We start from the raw sequence: 24,134 nt of genomic DNA, 5'->3' as shown, positions 1-24,134 counted from the left end.
AATTAGGCCTCTGAAATGTAGCATGGATAAAATCCAGGACAAAAATCCTTCCTTCTTGAATTGCCAGGGATTATGGAACTCAGTCCTAGCCTTGACTATACATTTTTGACCGCATCCAGTTGATCTCTTCAAATATTTTACTTCCTCTCCTTCTTCATCTTTCCAGAGTGTGTTTAAGGAGCATGGCCTAATGTTATTTTATCCAAAGAGCCTCAGATTACTGCTGGCTGAAATACAGCCTAGGCTTCACTTACTGGCTGCTTGTAAGAGCTATTAAGAGGGAACATCCTTAGATCAGACCCATCATTGGATTCAAGCGGAGAAAATGGAAAACTCGGTCCTCGCTCTCCTGCTAATGTTTCAATAATTAGTCAAATAAAGATGGCTATTTCCTAGTCCCTTCTCTCTTCCCTCTCCTGAAAATCTTTGATGGAAGGGAATTTGGAAAGGAATAACAAACAAGAGTGCCAAAATATCATTTTCAAGAGGCAGGCGAAGAGAGATCACTTATCATCACCGTCATCATTATTATTAGAATGTTGAAGAAAATGGTCTGAGAAAAGAAGGAGTACATGGTATACAGATACATTTATTTTTTCTGGTACCGTTGCAAGCTGTTCCAAAATAGAGCACCGAATTTCTGAAATGTTGATGCCCACTAGCTGCCGATTGGCTTCCAAGTACATTTCAAAATGTCTGATTACCTTAAAACCTCTTGATGGCAACATGAGCTAATCTTCCCAGCAGTTGTCCCAACATTATGGAACATCATCTCATTAAAGTACACATCATTCTCTCTTTGGCTGTCTTTTAGCCAGTAGTATACACATTTATATTTTGGCAGCCCTTTTCCTGCGGTTTTATGGATAGATTACGGCAGATCTGCTGCCTTCCCGTCTGATTGTATTTTTTACTGAAATTTAACATGCTAGTTTAAAATCGTTCTAAGCTGCTCTGAGCAGTACAACAGGGATCCCCAACTCCCTGTCCAAGGACCGAGACCGGTCTGTAGCATTCCAGAAACCTGGCTGCACAAACAAGTGAAGCCCCATTCACGGGTGCAGGCAGCACACAAAACCACATCCCCTCTGATCCACGGAAAAACTTCTCTCCATAGAACCCATCTCTGGTGCCCAAAAGGTTGGAGGCTGCTATAGTAGAATACTGTAAAGGAAAGGGTTTTTCCTGTAAAGGAAAAGGTTTTTACATCATTTAAATCAGGAATGTGTGGCCTTCTCCAAACTGAAGGCCACAATCAGGATGAATGAAATTGCTCCCTAAATATAGGTAAAGGCAAAGGTGTCCACTCATATCTGATTTTAGGGGGTGAGAGCCGAGGTAGCGCAGTGGTTAGGGTGCAGTACTGCAGGCCACTTCAGCTGACTGTTATCTGCAGTTCAGCAGTTCTAATCTCACCGGCTCAAGGTTGACTCAGCCTTCCATCCTTCCGAGGTGGGTGAAATGAGGACCCAGACTGTGGGGGCGATATGCTGACTCTGTAAACCGCTTAGAGAGGGCTGAAAGCCCTCTGAAGCAGTATGTAAGTCTAACTGCTATTGCTATTGCTCATGTCCATTTCTTAGCCAAGGAAGCCAGCGTTATCCAAAGTCCTTTGGTCATGTGGTTAGCATGACTATACGGCAAGTCACATAGAACACTGTTACCTTCCCACCAAAGTGGTACATATTTATCTGCTCGCATTTGTGGGATTTTGCTCTGCTAGGTGGGCAGGAACTGGGGCAAGTAACAGGAACTCACCCCATTGCACAGGGCTTGGGTCTAGAACCCAAGCTGTCAGCTTTCCAGCTGACATGCTCAGCATCTTTCAACCTCTGCAGGCTATTCTCTGAAACATTAGCAAAAGCTTAATTTTACTTCTGAATCAATTTCATTTATAATTAAATCTCATTAAAATAAAGACAGTGAATCACATTACTTATTGGCTATGTTAAATTTTACCCTACATTAAAAAAAATGCAATGTGGGAAGGAGGAGCCAACATCGTGACGATATGGATGTGTGGTCTCGATGCTCCGAGACCGCAGCCAATACTTTTGCCTCTGGGTGGCCCAATCGGACCTAAACCATCCCGAAGAGACAATGAACAGGAAGAATACATCTTGCTGACCTCCGGGACATCACAAAGTCCCTGATAGATGCAAGAGAAGTTCTTCAAGCTGGTGACAAAAAATCCAGCCAAGGCTGACGAAGTTGGGGTGGCTCCAAAACAGAAGGATACGGAAAAAGAAACTGTTTCCAGCTGGTGAGGAACTTTTACTGTTTTAAAAAGAGTCTGCCTATAAAAAACTTAAAATTAATCTAAATTGGAGAACAGAAGAATCAAGCAGTGGAATTAAATTTGGAATAGTTTTGGACAGTGGTTATCTTACTTTTTAAATGCTATCTTCATGGATGGAATTTATGCAAGCCTTTTGAAATGGATGGATTAAGTTTTCTTCTTCTATTTTTTTCTTTTATTGTTCTCTGTAACCTATGGACTAAAGTTTTCCTCTTTCATTTCTGTGGGTGTTTTTCTAACTCATTTAAAGATTGGACTCTTTTTTTCTAACTTGAAATACAAAAAAGATACAAAAGAAATAAGATTTGCAACGGTAACACTGCTGCTCGGCTGGGAGGTTTGTGTACTGGTGTTTGTGTATTGAAAATGGAACACTTTTTTTCTCCACTGATTGTTTTGACTTGGCACTACAAAGTCTCACTGCTTGGCTACAGAGAGTGGTAAGAAGGGATACACACAGATATCCCTTTGAAGTATATCTTTAACCAGAGAAAAGTGAAAACAAACGTTTTTGTGAATCTATGTTTTAATTTTATTAACCTTCCAAGCTAGAGCAGCTGTGTTTGTTAGCTGAGAGAATGGCACAATTTCAAAAGCAAACAGAAATTTCAAGCTTGCAAAAGATACTTTCAGAAATACAAAAATTATCAAATACATATGAAAGGATAGAGAAGACACTGGAAGACTTAGGGCATATAACCGCAAAATATGATGAAGAAATTGAGGATGTCTATCAAATGGAAAATGTGGTGGTTAAAACTCAAAAAATCGAAATGGAAAATGAATATAAAGAGGTAGAATCTGCTGATATTTATGGTGATTGGTTTGTCTCTGAAAATGGAAAGAATGGAATACTGAAAGAGGAATTAAATGGAGAGGAAATTTATCCCAGAGGGCAAGATACAGAAGAAGAAAAAACCAAAGAATCTATGGATTTAAAGAGAGAAATTCTATTAGCAAAAACATTGATAACATTGCTGACAATCAAAGATAAGCTGAATAAGGAAACAGAAAGAGGGCATCAAGATTATATGAGAGATGTTATAAGCAAGGAGTTGCTAAGAGGAGTCCATACAAAGCTGATCAAGAAGATGATTAGAGAACTGGCACCACAAATGACAGAAGATATGAGACTGTTTTGCTATTGGAAAGATACAGGTTAATAGATGGAAGAATATAATTTAAAACTAGTTAAACTTAGTGCAATGTATTGACAATAGAGATAGTTTAAATAAATAACTGATAATGTTACTAATGTATACAATGTCTAGTGTTATGATGAGTATAACTTGATATGAATTTTGAATGGTACCCATGTAAGGAAGATTAGCAATCCCTTTGGATTATACATAAAGGTTAATAATAACAATTAAAAAAAGAACTAAGTTAGATACAGTTAAAGTTTTGATTATTAGGGGGAAAATGTTATGATATAGGATATAGTCAAATAAAAGAGGGATAAGAATAACAACATATATATAGATATGGATATAACATAAGGAAACTGGATGTAAATATGAAATAGTGATTTGGAAAGGAGGATTAGAAAACTTTGTTGTTAAATATTATGGAAGTTTAGCTAGAATAGGACATAAGGATTTAGTGTTAGTGGAGGATTTTAGAAATACGTAGTAATTGAAAGGCCAGTATGTGGTTATGTATTACATTTTGGTATATTTTATGATGAAGGACTCTTAAACAATTATAGTCAAATGAAAATGGACATATGATGATGGTGACATGTATGAATATTTGAGTTAAAATACTTAAATTAATATGAATTATGTTTGTTGACCGTGGAAGAGATGCATGGAAGACTTTTTGTAACCAACTGATACCCTTTCTATAGCATGTAAAGAAGGATGTTGTATTTGTTTTAAATTGAAAATAATAAAAAAAATATTTTAAAAAAATCAATTTGGCAGCAACGTTCTCCGAAGGGATGGGCCCAAGGATTGTAGGATTCCACACTCTCAAGTTAGGCAGCTCAGCTTATTTAAAATAAATGTTTCTACTTCCATCATGGAACTAGAGGTGACCTATGTCATTCCCAGGTGTCCCTGGTAAAAAAGTAAATAAAGAGCTGTCATCCCTTCTGAGGTAGGCAAGGACAAAAAAATAGCAGTGGCCAGTAATCTTGGAATGGACTTTGATGCAGTTAAGAGGTCTTGCAACAATGTTTTGAAAAGCTTGTCAAAACCTCTTTCTACATTAATTTATTCGTGACACAAAAAAATATGGAAATGTCTGGGTTTCTTTCTCGTGCTTTCTCCTTTTGTAAGACTTAGTTATCTTTCCTCAATTAACTCATTTCCCTCCCTTTTCTCCAGTCAACCCAGCATTACATCATGCTGTTGCCCCTGTCAAAGTCGTACAAAGATGAGCCAGGCAGATCATTAAGGTAATGGATAATTTTACAGTGGAATAGTTAAATGAAGTTGCAATGCTCCCCACTACACCTCACTGTTGCCTATCAACAACAATTGAAGAGACAGAGGTGGCCAGGAGGAAGGAGTCATCTTCCTGGAGATTGTGGTCTAGAGTCTGGAGGCAACACAGGGAGACAAGGCTTGCGAGTTTATTTCATATAGAATTAGTAAACAAGCATGAATATCCATGTCTGAATATCATCTATTATTTGCCAGGATCACTCTGACTCTGAGTAGCTCTCCTCAAGTATCAAATATTCCTTGTCTGCCTGGAATCCGCACTGTATATCGGACATTGATACAACTGAGCGGGTCCAGAGGCATTTTACGAGAAGATTACTCCACTCCTCTGCTCACAATAGAATCCCTTATGTCACCAGGCTCAACATTTTGGGCTTGGACAACCTGGAACTACGCCACCTCTGGTCTGACCTAAGCATAGTACATAAAATTGTCTGCTACAAAGTTCTACCTGTCAAAGACTACTTCAGCTTCAACCTCAATAATACATGGGCAAACAATAGATACAAACTCAAGGTTAACCACTCCAAACTCGATTGCGGAAAATACGACTTCAGATACAGAGTGGTCAATGCCTGGAATGCTTTACCTGACTCCATCAAACCCACAAAACTTTAACCTTAAACTGTCTACCATGAACCTCACCCAATTCCTAAGAGGTCCATAAAGGGGGAATGCATAAGCACACCAGCATGCCTACCATCCGTGTCCTACTGTCTCCATTTATTTGTACTTATTTCCTTTGTTGATGTCCATGTTTATACTTATATCTTTTATCTTGTACACGTTTGACAAACAAAACAAAATAAATGAATAAAATAAATTAAAATATTCATGGTTACTCCTTGTGCCACTAGAATCCAAATTACACTCTGCTTTCAATGTTTAGGTGAACTGATGGGGTAGAAACAGTGCAACAGAATTAGGGAGGCAATGCAATAAGGAACAGGGAGGTCCCTCCCACACATGGACAGAAAGGTGGAACTTCAAATGTACTTTCATTGAGGTAGGCAATTGCAAAGCAGAGGCCATTGGACTGATCTGATCTAATCTGTTTACCTGCAGGGAAGCTTCTGCTGTAGCTTTGTATGGAGCCTTGGCCAAGATAACTGTTCTCAAAGGATCTGTGCCACCTATCTTTCCTGCAGAAAATTAGACTTTTAAGGAACTTTACAGGTAGGACTTTTAGAGGGCAAACAGCAGGGGTTATAATATTAAACTGCCTGAAATGGAGACATTCTGATCTAGGAATACAAAGCAATTGTTAAACAAAAATTCTGCAAATGACAACAGGCCAACTGTCCTGCGGATAGGAAACCCAGCAAACCAAACCAGCATAGTCTTCTCTGATTACTCATCCTATTCCAGGTAATGAGACCATGGAAAATTAACACAATTCTCAAGCAAGCAGAAGATGACTTTCTGAACACTGACGTAAACGGAGAGCCACAATCCAAAAATGTGTTGATTGACTAGCTCTTAATATCAAGTAAACGTGATGTAGACAGACTTTTGTGTAGTCTCCAGAATAGATGGTAGCTCCATGAATGGAAAAAATGACCTATCTTGTTAAACAGATCCACTACCCTCAAAAGGCCATGTTTTTTTTTGCACATCTGGAATTTGGTAATAAAATCCAAGAGATCTGTGTCACATAAGCCTGGGGAGAGGAGAGTGGTTAAAGCAAATCAGCCAACTTAGCAATGGCAGCCTTGGTCTGATGACAGATGTGACAGAATGACACATAATCTTTGACATCTGCTTTGAACCTTGGCCACCAGAACAGTCTGAGTAAAAGATGCAATGTTTTGAACATTCACTTATATTCAACGGCCACTTGCTTATGTCCCTCATGGATAACTTGGAACATCCATACTATAGTATCTGTTTGTTGAGCAAAGGGGTTTTCCTCAGAGGCATGAATAAGATGGTGGTGCCTCCATTCCTCAAGAGGTCTTTGCTGGGTCCAACTGTACTGGACAATTTTTGTTCAGCCCCTAACTTTCTTTTCTAGGGAAGGCTGTTTAATAGCTGATTACACTGCAACTGTAGAGGATCCTGGAAGAAAGTGATAATCCGGACTATTTTAAATCAGGTTTCAGACTTGGACATAGAAGAACATAGAATTGTTCTTCACTGGGAATTGTGAAGATGTGCAAGAGAGCTAATTTTGTCTAATAGTTAAGGCTCAAGAGTGGGAGACTATAAGCTCTAGATCCACCTTAGGTATGAAAGCCAGCTGGGTGACAATGGGCCAATCACTCTTTCTCAGCCCAACTGACTTCAGAGTTGCTGTTATGGACACAATAGAAAGAGGAAGGTGTGTTGGGTATGTTCACCACCTTGAACTATTTGTATTTGTATTATTTATATTCTCAGTTGGCAAGACAAGTACGTCTGAGCATTTTATATTAGTTTTGCTATGGCTTCAACCTGGTGTTCCTGCAAGATCTGAAAATCCAGAAGAATCTCCAAATGGCAAATCTGCTTTTCTGAGTTAGCATAATCTCAGTACTGTTCTGACTTCAGTTGTAAAGCTCAACACATTAACCTATGTTGCTTGGGTTGAATCAGAATCAAACTTCAGATAGCAGTTAAATCTTTTACTATCAATCTTGATTGCTCTAGGGTAGAGAAGTATACTGTAACTGAATCTCAACTGAATTTAGCCATTACGGTTTGTAAAGTAAGACTTCTGGCTTAATATATTGGTCAATTCCCTGCTTAAGAGTTTATTCTATAAATCAAGTGAAACAAATTATGACTTGGTATATATAAAAACCACAATGTGACAGAGAGATATTATTCAATGGTGGGATTCAAATAATTTAACAACTGGTTCTCTGCCCTAATGATTTCTTCCAACAACCAGTTCACCAAACTGCTCAGAAACTTAACAAACAGTTCTCCCAAAAGTGGTGGGAACTGGCTGAATCCCACCACTGATATTATTATTCCACATGCACTTGATTGAGGATAAGCTCCATCAACTGAATGTACAAAGTATTTTAAAAGTCACCCATGGGGACCCAAAGGTGCTTTTTTTTCAAAAGGCAACTGGTCTTCACTTCTCATCCAAGAAGCTTCTGCAGAACTGAAGAAACTTATTTGATGAGAACAAAACATCTTGAAGCAAAAACAAAGAAATTCCATAAGACTGAGAATCTCCATAGACATTCAGCCATAGAGAATTTATCATCTGTATTGCATGAAATGTTTGAATGGTTGCCACTGTCTTCTAAACATTTTCTTACTTATTTAAAATATAATCTTTGAACACATCTCGGTATGGTATATTTTTCTCTAAAAAATAGTCATATTTTTAATAAATATTAATCAAACATATTTGGTTGGCCGATAGGCCTGACTTGTGGTACTCCCCTTTTATATGATAATTATAAATCTATTGACACACCACAAAGGAGGCTATACCCCATATGTTACTTAATTTGGCTTTCAGTGACTAGATATACAATACAATACAATAGCAGAGTTGGAAGGGACCTTGGAGGTCTTCTAGTCCAACCCCTTGCCTAGGAAGGAAACCTTACACCATTTCAGACAAATGGCTATCCAACATCTTCTTAAACACTTTCAGTGTTGGGGCATTCACAACATCTGGAGGCAAGCTGTTCCACTGATTAATTTTTCTAACTGTCAGGAAGTTTCTCCTCAGTTCTAAGTTGCTTCTCTCCTTGATTAGTTTCCACCCATTGCTTCTTGTTCTACACTCAGGTGCTTTGGAGAATAGTTTGACTCCCTTTTCTTTGTGGCAACCCCTGAGATATTGGAACACTGCTATCATGTCTCCCCTAGTCCTTCTTTTCATTAAACTAGACATACCCGGTTCTTGCAACCGTTCTTCATGTTTTAGTCTCCAGTCCCCTAATCATCTTTGTTGCTATTCTCTGCATTCTGCACTCTTTCTAGAGTCTCCACATCTTTTCTACACTGTGGCAACCAAAACTGAATGCAGTATTCCAAGTGTGGCCTTACCAAGGCATTATAAAGTGGTATTAACACTTCACATGATCTTGATTCTATCCCTCTGTTTATGCAGCCTGTGTTGACTTTTTTGGCAGCTGCTGTACACTGCTGGCTCATATTTAAATGGTTGTCCACTAGGACTCCAAGATTCCTCTCACAGTTACTACTATTGAGCAAGGTAACACCTATACTGTACCTGTGCATTTCGTTTTTCTTGCCTAAATGTAGAACCTTACTCTTTTCACCATTGAATTTCATTGTATTAGATAGTGCCCAATGTTCAAGTTTGTCAAGATCCTTCTGTATCTTAAACCTATCTTCTGGAGTCTTGGCTATTCCTGTCAGCTTGATCTGATCTGCAAATTTGATGAGTTCCCCATTTATTCCCTCATCCAAATCATTGATGAAGATGTTGAAGAGTACTGGGCCTAAAACAGAGCCTTGGGGTACTCCACTGCATACTTCCCTCCATGTAGATGCAGTTCCATTGAGGACTACATGTTGAGTGCGGTTGGTCAGCCAGTTACAAATCCATCTGGTGGTAATGCTGTCTAACCCACATTCTTCTACTTTATTTAGTAGTAGGTTATGGTTTACCTTATCAAATGCCTTACTGAAGTCCAAGTAAACTATATCGACGGCATTCCTCTGGTCCACCAATTTTGTCACTTTGTCAAAGAATGCAATAAGATTAGTCTGGCATGATCTGTTTTTGACAAACCCATGTTGGCTCTTGGCTATTACTTCGTTTACTTCTAGGTGTTTGCTAATTCGTTGCTTGATTATCTTTTCCAGAATCTTTCCTGGTATTGAGGTCAGGCTGATAGGTCTAAAGTTTCTTGGATCTATTTTTTTTTTCCTTTTTTGAAGATGGGACATCAGCTCTTTTCCAGTCCTCTGGCAGTTCCCCGATGCTCAAGGATATCTGAAAGATATAGTTCAGTGGTTCTGAGATCTTATCTGCCAGTTCCTTCATAACCCTGCGATGTAATCCATCAGGTCCTGGTAATTTGAACTCGTCTAGGGTAGACAGGTGCTCACTTACCTATTTCAATTTGTGTTCCTAATCTGATTTTTGTGGGTGCTGTTTTTGATAGGTTAGACTATTTTATCCCTTTGTGTAAAGACAGATGCAAAAAATGAGTTAAATAGTTCTGGTTTCTCCCTGTTTGTCACCTTCTTGCCACTTTCTCCCAGCAATGGACCAATTGTTTCCTTAATTTTTTTCTTGTTTTTAACATGTTGGAAGAAGCTTTTTTTGTTATTTTTTACTTTTGTGGCAAGCCTTTCTTCATTGTGAGCTTTAGCTTTCCTCACTTCATCTTTACAGGCTCATGCTATTTGCTGATATTCTGCCTTAGTTATGTCCCCCGTTTCCACTTTTTATACTTATCATTTTGTCTGCACTAGTACTTAACTGTTATTAGTTTAAACCAGTTTGCTGAAGATGCCATAACAGCCTACTTCACATATAATGGCAAACTCACTTTTCCCAGTTTGAGCAGACTTCTCATGTAGGAGTCATGGACATGCAGTCAGGGGAGGCAGGGAAGGCAGGGCCTCACCACTGTCATCATGAAAAGAAAAGAAAATTAAAAGGAAAAAGGCTGAGCTATTTGCTGCCAGAGTCACAGTGGATGATTCTGCTTAGTGCTTAACTGTTTAAAAAAGCCTCTAAAAAAGTGCCCTCTGCAGGAGGAGGCGAGAGAACCACGTGCCTCATTTAGTCTATATGATCACTCAAGCAGAGTTAAGCAAGGGTTAAAAGCCGAAAAATTCCTTATGTAGATGAGGCACGTGGTTCTCTCGCCTCCTCCTGTAGAGGGCACTTTTTTAAGAGGCTTTTTTCAAACAGTTAAGCAGAGTCATCCATTGGGGACTCTGGCAGCAGCTAACCCAGCCTGACCTCAGTAGCTCTTGCCTTTTTCTTTTTACATTTTTACATTTTCATCATGGCAGACAAGAGCAGAGTTGAAATCCTCTGTGACACAGCTGGAAAAGATATGTGGGTTGGAGGGAGGGGGGAGGAATTCAAAATTATTGTAATTTGTAAGTAATTTTTTATTGTAAGTAATTTGTGTGTGTGTGTGTCTTTGTTTGTTTCTTTACTTCACTCAAACAAACTCTCTCTCAATTTGAGAGAGAGTTTGTTTGAGAAGAGAGGAAAGGGGGAGAGGCAGGGAGGGCAGCTTGTTTGAGAAGAGAGGGGCAGCCCGCCAGCAGAGACAGGTCTTTTACCCGCCTCTGCTGGCAGGCTGGCACTTTCTTCCTTTTGCCATGCACCTTGCACCTGCATCCAGCCCGCTAGAGCTTGCCGCACCGGGGAAGGAATGGGCTGGGTGGCTGGCTGGCTGGGGAGGGGGGATCATGGCTGCTCAGGTGCCCCCCCCCACCGCAGCCACCAGCAGCTTGGGTGTCCCGGCTCCATCTGAGCTGAAGAAAGTGGAGGATTGTTCATCGGAGGAGGAGGCGGGGGCGAGGTGGTGGAGCGCGGTGGCGGCAAGAAGCAGTCAGAAAGTGAAGATCCGAATGCTGGGACTTCGGGGCTTCACCGTGGCTTTCGGAAAGCCACGCCAGGGCTTCGGGCAGGCAGCGGTTCAGCCCAGGGCTGTGGATTGACACCGTGGGACAGCAGCAGCAGCCAGGGGATGTGAGAAGGCGAGATGGATCGGCATCGGCTCATATTTGGGAGTCTGGTAGGAAGCCACCAGGCTGGCACCAGGGCTTTACTGGGGCTTTTGGAAAACCACGCCAGGGCTTCAGGAGGAAGCCCCGGCGTGGCTTCCCAAAAGCCCCGGCGAAGCCCCGAAGCCCCAGTGCAGCGGGGCTTCGCCGGGGCTTTTAGAAAGCCAAGCCGGGGCTTTGGGCAGGCAGCGGTTCACCCCAGGTCTGTGGATTGACACTGCGGGACAGCTGCAGCAGCCAGGGGGTGTGAGAAGGCCAGGTGGATCGGCTCGTAGATGGGAGTCCAGTAGGAAGCCATCATGCTGGCACCAGGGCTTCAGGGCTTCACCGGGGCTTTCGGAAAGCTGCGCCGAAGCCCTGCGGCTGGCAGACATAGGGCACCTTTTGCCTGCTTGCCTCACCAGCCATAAACCTCATCGCACATTACTGGTAGGAGTCTCAACTCCCCAACAACAATCACTGAGAAACCCTATGTTAAGATATAAAGCATTGTCCATAAACCACATTAAGCCAGGGATTTAAAACTATGATTTAGTGAATAATGCTAAACTACAGAACATGACTTAGGAACTATAACAGTTGGGTTTGCACATTGAGCTAAGTCAAAATTAAGCACACTATATTATGGTTTAGAAGCATATATAAATCCGTCCAGTATTTCTGGATTCATATCTGCAGCCCAAGAGATCACTTTCAATGATAGCTTTTCAAAGAGTCGTTTTTTGCCTCAGCAAGGAACTCGTTGCTATCACACCTTTGATCTGATTTATCTATAGATACGGAAACCAAATCTACTATTGTTTTGATGTCATGTCACAGGAGGATTAAGAAGAAGCAGCTTAAAGCTCTTGAAAGTACTGGTTGAACTGCAGCCAGATGTGTCAGTCAGAAGGCTGCAAATTCCCCAAGACCACAGAATGATCCAGGCGACCCTCATCCAATAATGCATTAGGAGTTCATAAAGACATCAGTGCATTAACCAATTTGGAAAGCAAGCATTGAAAAGTAGCATCAAAATAGAGTAGAGTCAGGGGATGGTTTTTCTTCATAATTGGTCTGCTGGCTTTCAACCCATATAGATCTTGAAATCCTTCCACCAGTTTGAGGGGGAGAAGAGCTGCATTTTCTGGCCAACACTCCCACCTGCAACACTAGTGATATTGAACTAAAACAGTGGTGTGGTAATGATCTTACACCTGACACCTACAGGAATGGAGGACAGGATCTTGGACAACTAATATAAGTCAATCAAAAATGAGACTCTCACCTAAGCACTTAATCCAGTCCCCGTGGTCACGATCTTGCTTATTCAAAAAAAAAGTAAATCCTATTAGCAAAACTTCTCAACTTTAACTGAAGCAGCTTCGGCCTGTTTCAGGAGTTACACTGGGAGTGGAAGGTTACAGGGACTCATAACTTCCTGTGAAATCTCACTTAATCACTCCAGTGTCACCTTCCTTTCCAGAAAGAGGGAACTTTACCCTAAAAATGAACTAAAGCTAATTCTCAGTTTATGACCATTTGTTTAACAATCACTTGAAGTTGTAAAACTGCTGGAAAAAATGACTTATGACCGGACTTCACACATTTGAGCAATGCAGTGACCCACAGGCATCACAATTCAGGCACTTGGCAACCAGCATATATTTATAATGGTGTCATCCGATTGCCATGTGTGACCTTCATGGCAAAAAAAGGTCCTGAAATGAGATACAGTCATGGGATAACTCACCTAACAATCACACTGCTTAGCAATGAAACCCCAATCCCAACGGTGGTCTTAGGTTTTCCTTGTGACCTTCTGGGAGGAGGCTTCGTGGTATCCAAATCAGAACATTCAGACTCAGTCACTGTTTTGTTCCACGCAACATCAACCTTGCGAACTCTCAAGTTTCCTCTTTCCACCATGTATTCAAGATGGACAGAGATTCACATTCATATCTATTTCTCGTGACCCGTCAAAAGCGCGGAGGACAAAATCGCGCTCGACGAAAGCGCGCATGTGACGTCATCACAGCGCGACGAAAAAAATTAAAAATTGAAATAAAATTAAAATTAAAGCAAGCCGATTCACATAAAGGTAAGGGTTAGGTTAAGGGTTAGGGTTAGGGTTAGGTTAAGGGTTAGGGTCAGGTTTAGAGCGTTAGCGTTAGGTTTAGCATTAGGTTAAGGGTTAGCGTTAGGTTTTTCGTTACGTTAACGGTTAGGTTTAGGGTTAGATTTAGGGTTAGGTTAAGGGTTAGGTTTAGGGTTAGGTTTAGGGTTAGGTTTGGGGGGGTTAGGGTAAGGTTTTAGCTTTATTTTTACATTTCTCGATCACAGCGCGATGTTTTCGTCGCGCTGTGATGACGTCAAATGCGCGCTTTCGTCGAGCGCGATTTTGTCCTCCGCGATTTTGTGGTGGAACCCTATTTCTTGGCATGGGTGAAGGTATATACATATGTATGTACATAGCATGTCTATATGTGGGTATGTATGTGCACACTTTTGAGAGCAGGCAACAGAATTTCATTTTAAATATGTGGCAGTGTACCCACAGTAAAAAAAATGATAATAAAGGACAATCTCTTGTCAAAAAAAGGACAATAAATGTCTCATAGATAAAGGTAAAGGTTCCCCTCAAACATATGCGCTAGTCGTTCCTGACTCCAAGAGGGGAAGTGCTCATCTCTGTTTCAAAGCCGAAGAGCCAGTGCTGTCCAAAGACATCTCTGTGATCATGTGGCCAGCATGACTAAACGTCGAAGGTGCACAGAACACTGTTACCTTCCCACCAAAGTGGTCCCTATTTTTCTACTTGCATTTTTTTTACGTGCTTTCAAACTGCTAGGTTGGCAGAAGCTGGGAAAAGTAATGGAAGTTCACTCCATTACGCGATGCTAGGGATTCAAACCATTGAACTGCCAACTTTTCTGATTGACAAGCTCAGCGTCTTAGCCACTGAGCAAGGCTGAGCTAGATAATTTCCATAGGGTTCAAAATGACCTCGAAGGCCTTGTAGTCCAATGCATTGCCCAGGTCAGGAATCCCCAGGCCATCCCAGTCAAATGGCTGTCCAGTGTTTGTTTGAAAATCTCTAGTGACTGAGCACTCCAAGAGCTTTTCCACGGCTTAAAAAGTCTAGAAATCCCTCATTTTAAGTTTGAATCTCCCTCTGTAAAACTTACCAATGGCTTTATGAAACACAAACTGACATTTCTATTCCTAAAGGGGGTGGGTGGGTTTATTTTATATTTTTATTGTTTTATCATTTTTAATTGTAAACAGTTAAACCTTCCGGAAAGGCATAATAAAAGCAAGCAAGGATGAAAGCTGTCCCTTGGAGGAAGAGATTCTCGCTTCTCAATCAAAACAGGCAGAATGCCTCCTCATCATTAAAATTGCATTGGGTTCCATCAAAAGAGGCAGTAACTTAGTCCCAGCTTGGCAAGAGACATTCAAGAAACAGGACCTTTTAAGAGCATCAGTTATGCTTTGCCTGTTCACTATAAAGAGTCTGATGTTGTTGGAATTGTGTTTAACAACAAAAAGAGGTGTGCGTTAGGTTGTAATGGAGGCAGGAGAATAAATGGAGCATTGGGATAGATTAGTAGTAAAGATCAGTAAGCTTTAAAAGCATGCAGACAAATCTAGAGGGTTAGGAATCTGAGTCTATAGACTTCATCTGTACTTCTGTCATATATTAATCTAATGTCTAACACATATGAACACAGCAACAATCTTTACTAAGGCTGATTTGCAGGTAAGTGAGCATAGAATGGCATCTATAATTAATGTGGCTGTTTTTCCATCTCTGCAAGCCAAACAGACTAGTCAAAATTCACTTCCAGCACCAAAATGTCTCCCTCTATAGTCCTTGTATTCCACTTTGCATTTTAAAATCCAAACCACAGAGCTCTTGTGTTGACACGTTAAATGAGTGTGGCTTCTAATTGCCACACAATATTATTTTTTAACAGAAAAACCAATTTCACTGCAGTAAGGATGCCAAATGTATTTGTCAGTTTTGAAGGATTCAGCAAAATCCTAGAAGTTTTGTTCCATAGTCGTTGGGTGCAGCTGGCCATGACACCATCCTCCGTGTACTATTGCTCTTGTTTTATTTTTTTCCCTTGCTGGAAACAGATTTTTATTTAATCACCAGCCCATTATAAAACTAATTTTACGGGGGCGGAATTGCCCAGCCTGCTTCAGTGGTATGGAAATCGGTATATATAAAACCTCCGGAGAAATCAAGAAATGTTAGTTAAAAGAAACTCCATTCCTGATCCAAAAACTACAGAGCCAAAACTTACATTAGGGCCAGTTGACATTTTACAAAATAGCTGAAACCTTTTAGTTTCCAAAAATCTTTCAACAGGCAAGATGGTGAGAAAAAATTGGAGCATGGTTCACCGATCAGCCACTTCCCCCTCCCCCCCCCGCTTCTTCCACCCCAACTCTTTATTTTTCCTGGCTTCTAACCACCAAGACGAGTCCTTCGAAATGCAAAAGTTTTCAACCATTTTATAAAAGCGAAGTTAGCCCTTTAATCATATGCGTACAACTTTTAATTATTTTTATTTTGGTGTTTCGTGGCAAACGTGTTTCCTATACGTATACGTATATTCCTATGTTTTGGTTAAAACTATAGGTCAAATAAATACATGACATGTTGAAGCAGCCTTCTTCAACATGATGCCTTCCATTTGACTTTATTTATTTATGAAAATTTATATGACACCCATATCATTCTCAGTGAATCCGGGCAGACAGTAAAAGCATAATATAAAGTCAATTTTAAAAAGTGATAACCTTCCACTCTCCTGGCGACAACAATGAAATGAGCCACTTGATAGGTTCCATTCCACTCTGGGGTAGCCAGGCCTGTTGGTACAACCATGTCTTCAGGGCCTTGGGAAAGAATGTCAAAGTGAGGGGCAATCTTCTCTCAGTGAGGATGATGTTCCACAGGGAAGGAGCTACTATGGAGAAGGCCTCTCTTTTTGGTTCCTCTAGATCAGGGGTGTCAAACTTGTGGCCTGTGGGCCAGATCCATCACACACGCATGGTTTAGCAAAGGGGAAAAAAGTTGTGATACATCAGGTGATGCCACCATGACGATGTGAGTTTGACACCCCTGATCTAGATCAGCGGTCATCAACTGGTGGTCCGGGAACCACTGGTGGTCCGTGAGAAAATTTTGGTGGTCCACAGAAAAATTATTTACATTTTTTATATTGCACTAAATCAGGGGTCCTCAAACTATGGCCCCTGGGCCAGATACGTGCAATGAATGTTTGTGTTGCTGCAGAGAGTCTTCCCTTTCTGGGTCTTTTTGTGCTGGTCGGAAAGGGGCAGAAATTCCAACTTGGAGACTGCTTCAGCCTCCTGGTGTGGGGCTTGGGGAAAAGGCAGGAGGAATATGCCGCTGGTGGCAAAGAGCTGGAGGGCCTCGTTCCAGTGGGACTGCATCATGGTCTGGAAGTGGCTGACATCTCAGCCCACTGATCCTCCAGGTGCTGGCACCTGCCCTTGCACCCCTGCAGGTCTTCCCTCTGCTTGGAAAGCCTCATAGTCCTCAGTGAGGTGCTTCTGCTGAGTGTACTTCTCAGTCATCCAATTTGAACTGAGCCAGTGTTTTACCAACTCTTTCTCATGGTGGCTGCTTAGCTCCTGTTGGGGCCCTAAGGAGCCTGGGTGGGCAGGCAAGGAGTGGCGAGTAGAGGCTGGCAAGGTGCCCCTCAACATGAGTGACCTCAAGTTGGCCATGCCCACCCTGTTACATGACTACCTTGCCATGCCCACCCAGCTGGTCATTAGGCAGATCATATTAGTGGTCCGTGGGATTTAAAATTATGAATTCAGTGTTCCCTGAGATCCAAAAAGTTGGTGACCCCTGTTCTAGATGGACCTCCTTAGGAGAAGGAACATATAACATTCCCTGCCTGTCTTTGTTTATTACAACTCCACTTTCCTCTAGGAGCCAGGTAGTGACATATTTTCCCCCACGACTCTGTGAATTGTGTGCTGGGTTAAAAGAGTATGTCTAGCCTGAATTTACCCTATGAGCTTCCACACCTGAAGATCTCTACAATTCTAGTCCATGCCTTAACAAGCTAGAACTGCACACCACCCAAAACCAAAGAGCTGGTGATAATTCTACAAATAGTATAATGTGTTAAAGATCTAGGGGAACCCATGTTTTGCTAATTCTTCATTTCATCCACCATTTCATTCATGAAGTTGCAGCTTGTACATAATGTAATACTACTTTCATTAAAAAACATTAACCACAACAACAAATGTTAAGTGAATAGAGAACAATGGATAGTCTCATCAACCCTTGACCAATTTGGAGAACACTACCCTAATGTATGAAAAAGAGTCTTACCTTTTAAAAAAAAAGAAAAGAAAAGATGCTTTTCAAAAGACAGGAGAACACTTAACCTGTTGTTCTCATGCTGTTTTTCTACAAATTAAAAATATGTTTTGAAATCCTGTTGAGAAGAAAAACTGTGATGGGATTAGCAAGTTTTAAAATAGCAATGAGAAAGTCATGCTTTCCCCCCTATCATAAATTTCTCCTTCCCCAAATAACTTCCTTCTATTCAGACTTGAACTAGGAATCTTTGCTTGTTATGCAGCCAAGCATAAAAAACCCTCCATATAGCTATATCTTAATACATCATACAAGTTCAATAAAGTCTCTAATATATGTCTGAGAGAACAAGCAAAAAGGATTGTTTGCAGAAACTGTACATCATGAACCCACCATTTACAATTCAGAATAATATTTTTTTTAAAAAAACAGTTGCTTTGCACATGCACACCAGTTCATTCATATTCCAACATTTTGTGTTTTTAAATAAACCGATGCTTTAAAAAAAGCCTTACTTCAAAAAGAAATGATATACTTCTGAATTGGATGAGACATCTCCAAGGAGCTACTCTATGCCAGGAAGGCTATTTCATTTAGAAAACATCATTATGAACTATCTGAATATCTACCGTATTTTGTGGAGTATAAGACACACCTTTTTCCCTCAAAAAAGAAAATCTGGGTGCGTCTTGTACACTGAACACAGTATCTTTTGCCTCCCTAAATCAAACCCCCTTCACTGAAATAGCTGTGCATAGCCTTTAGGAGGCTTCCAGAGTGCTCCTGGGGGCTGGGGAGGGCAGAAATAAGTGAAAAACGGGCCATTAGCACTCTATAAGGCTATTCATGCCCCTTTTTTAAAAAAAAAAAAAACAGGCCCACTTTCATGAAAAACGGGCTGTTTTGGGGAGGTCTGCAGAGTGCAAAAACTTTTTTTTAAATTTTCCTCTTCAAAATCTTGGTGTATCTTATACTCCGAAAAATATGGTACATAAGACTCAGTGTTATGCCAGGGTAGATCTAACTCACAGTACGCACTCCGCACACCCTTCTTTGCAGATGGGGCATCTGTTTGTATGCACGGATGCATAAAGGATCTTTTTTTTTCTCCCATAGAAACTTTACTCCTTCATTTTAGCATTTGCACCCAATTCCAGTTATATGCTCAAATTAGCCCTGAACATCCCCAAGAGCATTTCTTTAAATTAGCTAAACACATCACATTTTAACATAATTCAATGTAACAAATGCCCAGACTGACACTATAAAGAGACACCCGATAAGTCAATTGTCAACACCAATTCTATTTGGCCAACAGCTAAACATCCAACAAGGAGCTCAGTTGGATACAATTGCTTTTTAGATTAGTTTTTCATCCCAGAAGCACAACTGCTCATCTAAGATCAACCAGGGAACATGGCATCAATTAAAACCAGCTTATGGAGGTTTTTTTTTTTCAAGTGAGATGGGAGGAAGGAGGGGGATAATTTGCACAACATGGGTTAGATGTCTATTCATTTCAGTTTTCTTGAAACACGGTTCTTAAACCTGCTTGTAAAATGCGGAATTTTTTTTATTATCGCCCCTTGCTGTCTAGCCTGAGGTCTACAATAGCTCCACATTTAATTAAAGATATAACATACGGATTTCTTTTTAAGAACAGCTCATTAAAGGAATATATATATATAATTGTTGTCATTTGCAATAAAATAAAAGATTGAATAACTTTAGTTTGGGAATTGGGTTTGGAAAGAATTGAACGGGAAAAAAAGCATTTCTAAAGCATTTCTACCATCTCTATTTACTGTCCCCATTTTTCTGCATCTACTTCCTTTGTTCATGTTTATGTTCATACTTATAGCTGTTACCTTGTACATGTTTGACAAATAAATAAATAAAAATAAATTTTCATCTCATTGGCTATGCTAGAGACGATGGAAGTCACACTCCAATAAACCTTGAGTACATCAAGTTTGGGATATTTGGTGTCAAATAATACAGCAACCTGGTTTGAAAAATTGTACTGTCCAGCTTTGAAAATACCCTAACAAAGAACAATATTGTTGGACTATACGTCCACTATATTTTCATCAAGATTTCCTTTATGAAGTAAGAAGTTGGATATATAATGTCTACAAACCTTTCCCAAGATAAGCTGAACTAAAAAAGGAAAGCAAAATTATGATCCACACAGAATTGCAGTCCTAATGTTCAGCCAGTTCCACCAGCTGCAGTTTTTCGTTGACATATCAATGGCATTGTGCCGTAAGATTAGCTTGCTTCTATGAATATCTGTTTTAAACTGAACTCTTAACACATCCCACTGTTGAGTAATGTAGTTCTAGCAAAACAGATTTAAGTCATCTGATGTCATTTCTAATGTCCCAGTATGCTGCTAAGGAAGATTTATTTGAACAAATGCAAGCCTTGTTCAAGCCATCTAAACAGAAGTAATAACAACACAGTCTCACCACAACTTCATATATAAGGTCCCAGAAACTAACCAGACACATTTTTTTTCTACTTCATACTAATAATCCAGCATCCAATAATCAAGAATAGCTTGATCTAAGATCATGAGCTCTTCCTTGTGGCTATATTTCCTAGATGCCTTCTCTAATCTAGCCCATGGCTTTGTAACCATGATAGCTACAAAGCAATTAGTTCCATGCTCAAAACTTGGCAGTAAACAACTGAATTAATAAAGAATTGACCACAATTTAAAATGGCATCTGCCCTCAAATTTAATCAAAGTTAAAAAAAATGCCATTACATCAAAGGCCTGATCAACCCATAACATTATCAGGCTCAAAAATAATCAAGGAGAATGAGCAAATGACCTTCAATTTATTTATTATATACTGTTGTGACAGCAACATTCATACCTCATAGGTACTACCATTTTCTTTCAATGAAGTTTAGAAGAAAATAATTTAACAACCATTTGGCTTCATTTTTACATGAGATGTTAATTCAAAAATCCTTGGAATACAGAATTTCCAGTTCCAGTGACACACAAAATGAAAATGTCACGTGCTCAGCTGAGATTAAAGTTTTGTGTATGAGTGCTATGTCCTCTAGTATATTGCAAAGGAACTAATTTCTCTTCTTCAGTCTTCAGCAGGGAGGACCAAACAGTCTAATATCAACAACAACAAATAATCTCCTCAATTGGAGAACTCATAAAAAGGGCTGCGATATCATGGCTTTATCATCTTAGAAATAACCCTCTAATCTTGGATGTGTTTAAACAGAAATAAGTCTACTGAATTGTCTGAAACTTGATTCCACAAAAATATAAATGTAGTAGACTCCCATTTCTGATGTATTTCAAGTATAGAGTACTTTCAGTTCCTTCTGCTGAGTCAATCTGAAAATTATGGGGTTAGAATTCCAATGTAGCAGCTATCTTAAGAAAAAAAAATGCAAGACGTTGCCGTCTATATGGCTATTACTGCAGGTCTTCAAAGGCAGTTGATAAATAACCCACATGAATGTCCTGGGACAGAAGGACTTTGTTAAGCATCCATCATATCCCATCATAAAATAGTCTGCACTATGACGACTACTGTGAATTATTTAAAGGGCACAGCAAGCTTTAAGAAACTCATTCTTTCTGTGTCACATTTTGCAATGTATCCGCTGAGACTTCTTTCTTGTGAAAAGATGTAGGTTTCCTACTCTAAGAGAGTCTAACACATCTGTCCACAACAAAACCCAAACCCATAAAGCAATTCAACACTTGCTTTCCTTCTCCTAAGCCATACCAGTTCAGAGCCTAAAAAACAAGAAACAAAAGCAATGTTTAGTCAAAGATACTTTGACATGATATACTACTACAATCTGCCTTTTAAAAAAAGAAAAGAAACCACCCCCCCCAGCATGAAAAGAAATTTCTGGTTGTTTTTTTTTAACCAATGTTTTAAAATATTTGAGAACTCTTTTCCAAGAGATCTTGCTGGTGTGTTTGAACCTATCTCGTGCGTGGAACTTGGTAAATGGGGCTACTGTGGCTTTTCTGTTACACATCACTTGAAGTCTCCCTGGCTGTTTTTGTAACTTCTTCCCCCCCCCCCCCAAAAAAACCCCAGGAGTTGAACTGAAGTGCAAGATCTGACAGGGAAGCTGCAGGGCATCTATGAAAGACTTGCACTACACAAACATGCTATTCACACATGCGCTTGGATCGACTTATAATTTATTCCATGCAAAAACATCATCTACTCCATGAAAATGTGCCCAACATTCTTTTCTCTTTTAGAATGAGATTTTTATACTAATTTCTCTTTCAGGAAATAGAAACGGGAAGTGGAATTTTGTTTCTGCAGTGGTCTAATGTCATTGCTGCTTTTAACATCCACTTGCACATCGTTATCTATGTACGTTCAAAACTACTTCCAGACAACTACATGGATGAAGGTGAAAGGAAACGTTACGGAGAAGCTGCCTGCCAGTTTTATTGTCTGCTTATTACTATGACATAAAGGACTTATTCGAATTATTAGTAGATATTCCCTTCACTCCAGCTGGCTTAGTAAAACAAGGCTAATAGTTTGGGGAAGTGAGCCAAATCAGTGTAAGGAGGTAGGACATGATAAAGTAATAAACTTCTGGATAGCCAGTCCTGAAGGAAAAATGACATAATGGATAGCAAAGCACTGATTTCTTCAGCAATTAAAAAAACCCAGCAGCAGAACAACAGAACAGTGAATATCACATTCAACATAGATTTAGCAAATGACGAAGATGTTAGTTACTAGTTTATAGATAGGATCAATAGTATTTTGTATCCAACTAGCTGGCTAGTTTGACTGGAGTCTTCAACGTTTAATAGGAAATTGTACATACAATGGAGAAGTAAAGTGCAAAAATCTACATACATCACATTCAGTTGCAACATCTGCAATAGGCAACAGCCACTAGTTCTGCCATCCACAGGGAATTTGCTCTCTCTCTTTGTTCAGGATTTTGACTCTCAAGTCAAATATTAATTTGACCACCTTCTGCTTGCACAACCCAGAAACAAACTATCAATAGGACCTTTAAAAAATATCTGGGGTCTACTTTTAATAGCACAATTAAGACAAAATGATGCTCAATATTGCAAATGCACTCTCAAAATATCACAGATTAGCTCTTCATGGAGAAAAGTATCCTATAATGGTATTTTCATAGCTGAAGCCTTCCACTGCTTACAGGTGTTACACAGACACAGAACATTTGACATTTTAATCCAGGATTCTCACCGACTTTGTCCTTTGTCAGATCTCCCAACAGAAATTGGGAATTAGACAACTAAGTACAGGTTGGGCAACATCATGATCCGCAGTGAGCTTCCATTGCCTCTGTGGGGGATCTACCCTTCATGTCATGCAAATGCCATGCAAATTTATTTAGAATCCTCTTGTTACTCCATAATTCCACCAGTCCCACCAGCCTCAGAAATTATTCTACATTTTCTGTTTGCAACACTCATCAAAAGAATTGAGAAGCATCAAAGGGAAATGGAATGGGGGAAGAATTATTTTACATGCCCAGAATTACAACAGGTCATATGCAGAGGTTGATCATACACTAGCACTGATGACGTTACCTAGTTCTGGTAATGAAATGTCTGCAAGAAAACAACCAAGCTCAGAGAGCACCCAGGTTCCCTCGTTTCAATTGTGAGCTACAAATATTCTCCTTTGTTGGCATAGATCTTTACCTGGGATTCCAATTTGGTGGGGGCAGTTAGAGGCTTTATGGCACCTGCTTGGCTATTTGTTTGACACATATCCTCTAGTAGTGTTTGCTTCATTTGTGCAGGAGCAAACTGTATGTGAGTCAGCCTGAGCCGGAGATTAGGGCTGCGGTATTGAAATCAGATGGACCAAAAGCAATTAAGGACATTTAGAGAATACATTTTCTCAACACGTGTTGGTTGTTAACTTTTTCTGGGTGCATACAGTATCCTCGGTATCGTTAATATTAGCCAAGCAGAATGTGCTGCACAAACTCTACCTACGTGGGGGGGTCTCCCTCTTTTGTGGTGGAAGCTTTCGAAGAGCAGGGGGAAGGGTCTCCTTCTCCAGGAAAGAGGAAAACGGAACTTCCAGAAGCCTTGTCCACTTCCCACTCAGCCCGTTTTAAATCACATCAAAGCTTAAAAAGAAGAGCCTATCTATTCCAGTTTAAAGGATTCCCTCAGGGGAGATAAGCCGGTGGAAGAAAGGGAGGGAGGGAGGGAGGGGAAGGGAAATGAAATGAAATGAAATGAAATGAAATGAAATGAAATGGAAGGAAGGAAGGAAGGAAGGAAGGAAGGAAGGAAGGAAGGAAGGAAGGAAGGAAGGAAGGGGAAGGAAAGGAA

At 40.1% G+C, this 24,134-nt stretch overlaps 1 protein-coding gene across 2 annotated transcripts in view; it reads right to left on the bottom strand.

The window, feature by feature from the left end:
* RSPO2 (R-spondin 2) overlaps positions 1–24,134 on the bottom strand; it is a 137,681-nt gene that overhangs the window by 113,038 nt on the left and 509 nt on the right. The window lies entirely within an intron of this gene.

The sequence above is a fragment of the Thamnophis sirtalis genome, unplaced genomic scaffold (assembly GCF_051295495.1).
Source record: "Thamnophis sirtalis isolate CommonGarterSnake01/CBP01778 unplaced genomic scaffold, rThaSir2_p1.2 scaffold_2, whole genome shotgun sequence".
In the NCBI taxonomy this organism is placed as follows: Eukaryota; Metazoa; Chordata; class Lepidosauria; order Squamata; family Natricidae; genus Thamnophis; species Thamnophis sirtalis.
This window is presented reverse-complemented; position numbering and strand designations above follow the sequence as displayed.